The following is a 5,994-nucleotide window of genomic DNA, read 5'->3' as shown; positions in this document are numbered from 1 at the left end:
ACTTGGTTGACACATGTCATCGGTTTCCAATTGCGCACATCGATGCCCATGTTGTTGATCACTGGATTGTCTGGTCCAGACTCGATTATTTACAGACCGCCGCCATATAGCTGGGATATTGCTGAGTGCGGCATGAAAATAGACTCACTCACGCACTCGATTAATCACACTCCGCCGCCGAATATTGCTGCTAAATGCAGCGTAAAACAACAAACAAACAGAGAAACAAACCGTCAAAAGAAGAAAGCGTAGCTGACCCTGAGAACAGACGGAAAACGTCCATGGAAGAATATACTGGAAATAATTGGAGCTCATCATCATCATCATCATCATCATCATCATCATCATCAACATCACCAACATGCATACTGTAATACCTTCTTGTCACTAGTTAGCTACCTTTATGCAACATTTCGGGGAATGAGTGGATAATGGATGCAATAGGTATATCACAGGTACAATGACACTTTTATTCTCTGTATGGATTCCTAGATGAATGGTCCTCAGTTGATTAAAGGTATATTCAGTATAGCACTATTCGTATTTAATATAGCACGATTCGTATTCAATATAGCACGATTCGCTCTCTGATGTTAGTCAGCTACAGGGCGGCACAAATATTTCAAGTATATCTGCAAGGTTACGTGTGGCGATTAAAACCGGCAGGCCTCATTTGTCCAGGGCTTTTTAGACTCCGTAATCTTAACCTTATTTACGTATACACCACGAGGTTGACGATGTAATACGACGCCTATGCGTCCATCATTATCCACAGACATGTGCCTGATACAGACTGCAAGAGTCAAATAACCCAGACACGGATCTACGTCAGTCGCGTACCCCAAAATATTAATGCATACCAAAGTCCTTATAACTCGTTACCATGGAAACCGTGAGATCCCTTACAACATTTATATTACGTTTACTTGGTGGAAGACCTGTGAGCATGGATGGGTACTGACAGAACAATGCCAGGAGCGCGCCGTGTCTTGGATTCAAAGCCAAGAACAGCCAGTCTTGTCTGGAGATGCAGGAGCTTGGCACACAAGGCCACCAGAGCACTTATTGTCTGCGGATGCATGTTATGACTGACCGTTGTACATAGCAGCAGTATTGGAAGCGTGAGTGAGTGAGTGAATGAGTGAGGAGAAAAACGTTTTGTGTTGGAAAATCAGAGGTTTATAACGAAATTATATTAACACAAAATTTGATTTAAAACCGATTGTATGTACCTCTGATTTTCCAACACCGTACGCTTATCACCATTCTACCGTAACGGCGTTATTAAGAATTATAAACAATACATAACTGTGTTGGAAAATAGTTATATAACGTGTTAATACACCTCTGACTGACTTTGATTAACCAGTCATAATCGAGGATTTACTGAAGTCATAGTAGAATATTGTGTGACGCCACATGAGCGATTTAGAAGCGTTTCGCTACAAAAATACAATAGCAGAGAAGAAAGTTGTAAAGGTGCCATTTGCCACATATACAAATGTATGTAAGTCAGTACATATAGATATCGGCACCCAACCAATGTGGCTTCCAAGCGACTTTTCATCGTAATTCAAGAAAGTTTGATAATACCAATAATAATGTATAAAACGTTTTTTCTCATTCGAATCTCTATAAGCCAAACCGATGATTTCTAGCAATTAGCACCAAGGTCATACATAGTATCTCATTCTCAGTGTAGTGTATGGTAACTATGTGTAAAGCCGAGTGCCCGTGTCCTTGTCAGGATGCTGATATTATATTGCCAACAACAGCGTAAAATCGAAACAACAAGCATAGTTAATGTAGGGTCACTAGGGTCGTTCTTCCCCGAAATTCCTACACACTTGAATGCTTAATGGTATGATATTCGTGTTTGCCATTAAGCGAAATTACTCTGTAGCAACCGCTGCAAGACTTCTGCAAGTAAACAAACTACGATCCTGGTTTTTGGTTCAAAAATAGGTGAACAGATAGATAGGTCAGTACAGGTGTACGACTCGGATAAAGCATCTCTAGAAGCTGGGGAAGCCCACCCCTATAGCTATCTCAACCGTTCATTTGTTTCAACAAAGTCTCTTTCACATTAGGGCGTCCTGGGTAGTTAGAGCTCTGTGTCGAAGCTTTATGTTCCTGCAGGTTGACGCATGTACCAACCATATGGTACAAATAAACAGAGAAGCAGCTGAAAGTGTGGTCATATAACACATTGCAGTTAAATGCAGTGATTTTTACATGTATTTTAAACATGAACAGAATATATAAACTTATGTTAGCGTAACTGATGTAGAGTTTCTTGGGGAACTGATGACATGTGTCAACCAAGTCAGCGAGCCTGACCACCTGATCCCGTTAGTAGCCTCTTCCGATAGACTTGGGTTACTGAAGATCAGTTCCAACCCGGATCTTCACGCATCAGTATTTTTTACACATAGTGTCATTCCTCAAAGAAATAAAACTGGGAAGCATGATGGATGTCCATTCTAGGATAGAAAATGTTTTTGTTTTAAAGATTATGATGAAAATGAATATTATATTTTACTCTTTTGGTAGAAACTTCCGGTGTAGTAAATGTATTGAAGTTGAAAAAGTGAAAAATTATTAGTGTCAACTCTTACCGTGTTTTTATAATACACGTAGCTATAACTGGCTTAATATTTTTAGTAACGGTGTGTTTATGATTTTATGCTCCCTACCGCTTAAAACTTTAATACGCTTTCTTATATTTGTATATTTTATTGTTTTTAGCCTGTCATAATTCTGCAACATTTTTTCTGCAGTTAAACGTATATTTGTTAAAAGGCATGTTATGTCTGGCGTATTTATGACGTATGCAAGGGTAGCGTGAGTTCGTTAATCTACATGAGTAGACGCCATCAACCCAGAGTGCCTTCGACAGCTCCCGACAGCGCCTCCAGCCATGACTGTCGTTTCCTGTCAAAATAAATTGATCTTATTTTCTCATAATATGTTCCATATTATATAGCTATCGAGGGCCCTACGCCCCAAATATGAATGTGAAAAACACAATTCACCATCACCATTTTGTTTTTTAACCTCGCCGGTCACGTGATATCCATTGTGTCACGTGATTTGCCGGGTATCGCACCCTGATTGTCTTATATCCACAGACCGAAGGAGCCCATTCAGGAGTATCACATGGAATGTGGAGGAGTAGATATTTGGAATTATTGATTTCGAATTGAATTTAGGTAAGTTACCAAGTCACGAATAGTGAATATTTTCTAATGCATTTCCTACTTAGGTACTAATTTATGCATAATGAAGTATATTGTCACAAAAAATAACTTAAGTGTTTTTCAGTGGTGTTTAGCCAAAAAGACATAATCTGTAAGTACTTGAAACCCATATACGCGTCTGTCTTCATAGGTTCAAAAATTCGCATGTATGTTTAAGTTTAAATGCTCAAACGTAAGCCTAAAACAGATAATGTAATGTTCCTATTTTGTTATACTTGTACACTAAACATTTTATACACCCTTTCAAAAAACATTTCCGAGCTAGTTTTATATCGACAATAACATTTCATTCTCAAATGTCGGTTCTTACCGTGGTTGTCGTAGTTCTCGACTCAGCAGTTCCAGTAGGACGATCAGTAGTAGCTCTGAATGCTGCTGTACTTATACACTGCTGCTGCTATTACTACTTCATCGACTACTAACACCGCCATTCCTATCGCTGCTGCTATTTTCACTACTACTACAACAACCACTACGACTACTACTACTACTACGACGACGACGACGACTACGACTACTACTACTACTACTACTACTACTACTACTACCACCACCACCACCACCACCACCACGACGACGACGACAACGACTACTACTACGACTACGACTACTACTACTACTACTACCACCACCACCACCACCACCACCACCACTACTACTACTACTACTACTACTACTACTACTACTACTACTACTACTACTACTACTACTACTACTACTACTACTACTACCACCACCACCACCACTACCACTACCACTACTACTACTACTACTACTACTGCTGCTGTTGCTGCTGCTACTGCTGCTGCTGCTACTACTACTACTACTACTACTACTACTACTACTACCACTACTGCCGCTATTGATACTACTACTACAACTGATGATGTTGCTACGACTACTACCACTACTTCTGTTGCTACTACTGCTATTAGTAGCAGCACGAGCTTCGACAGTTACGACAGTTGTGATATATATGACAGTGCTTGGGTACAAATATGGGCTTTCCTTAAAAAGTAGGCATTTGTATAACATATTTTCAGACATGAATTACTACATGAGATTTATGAAGTGTTGTATGTCATCTAGAGCTACAGCCGATATTTGGCCGATGTGTGGGTTGAATCGCTGATTGGAGTGTCCCATCAAGTGACAGGCATCTTGATATGCACAAAGGGCCCCTATATTTCCGCATAGCTGCACAATATACTGCGGCTAAAATAATAACCTTGAACTTGTTAAAACAAACTCGCACCTGATTCAGGAAAATTTGCCGAATAAGCCTTTTAAGTGAAGCTTGGTTTAAGAGAACACAGATATGACCTTGTTTATGTGCATAAACACGTTTGCTTTATGCACTTAAAAATGTTAGCATTTCATACCAAAAACCAATTTTACATGTGTATAACATATTTGACTGACAATTTGACGATGGTCAGATGCGACACGTCCCAACCAGTCACAGTGAGGAGGAACAGACCTTTCCCTTAAAGGATTGATGCAGCGTGTATAGATCGTGTATGTTGTTGAACTGTAATATTCAAACTATTTGACTGCTGTCTGTTAATAACCCTGACCAGACAAACCGGTGACTGCTATTATGAACATATTAAGATAGTCTGACAGCCCTATCGACACAGTTGTATGTGACCATAGTTGTACGTGACCATAGTTGTACGTGAATACAGTTGTACGTGACCATAGTTGTACGTGACCATAGTTGTACGTGAACATAGTTGTACGTGACCTTTAATGTGTCTAGTTAGGTTGTGAGTGAGTTAGGTTTACCTTTTCACCGCACTCCCCAATATTGCAATCACGCGGTGGTGGTCAATAGCATGAGCATCTATGTTAGATGAATTCTAACTTGGATCTTCATGCGTCTGTTTGGATTGTAAAATCGAGAGGGCTATTAGAATGAAGAAATACTACATAGTGTTTGTATACTTTAACCCAAATCAGGTTTCACCGTGATTCATAAGTTCCAGCCCACCTTGAAATTTGTAAAGTGAATTTATAGCGTCGTATTTTACCACTATAATAAAATAGGGGCAAACCGAATACCCCGTCACATGTACTGAAGATGTTATTGTGGTAACTCTAACGCGTTCTCTCGTTATACGAAAGTAAAGCCTCCATTTAGGAGAATTCAAAGTGTCTTCCGTTTATTCCTTGACAACATCTTGAAAAAATACGGATCAAACTTGTTTCGAAATAGTCACAGGTTCATCTTTAAAATCAACCTGCATGACCACCATACAAACATGACACTGTCCCCATATTGTAAAGGATGGTATCAAGCAATCTGTGCTGGTCAGAAGAGGTGACCTTATTGGTTTAAATAGGACCTCGACGATGTGGCTCCGTGCCCACATTATCCACTCATTGATTGGCCCAGATACGGTTTTTTACAGACTGACTCCATAAACGGTGGGGATCTAAACTTACTCATTCACTCTGAAACATCTCCATCATGATCAGATCCTTCTTTCTCAAGATTGCTTGAACAAAAGCATCGAAGTATATAAAATATCTAAAGGTTGACGAGTATCGTTGAAATATCCTTTACGAAATTATACCTACTAATAAAATGCGATCAGTGGGTTTTTGTGTATTTGGAGGCTATCTGTTGTTGTAGCGATTGCAGACTGTATATCTGTCTTTAAGAAGAAAAGAAATAAACCGTTAATGGTGCATGATACTCTAATCATATGGCTGAAATCACGTGTTTGTC

Source organism: Haliotis asinina, chromosome 16, assembly GCF_037392515.1.
Source record: "Haliotis asinina isolate JCU_RB_2024 chromosome 16, JCU_Hal_asi_v2, whole genome shotgun sequence".
Lineage (NCBI taxonomy): Eukaryota > Metazoa > Mollusca > Gastropoda > Lepetellida > Haliotidae > Haliotis > Haliotis asinina.
Note: the sequence above shows the minus strand (reverse complement) of the source record.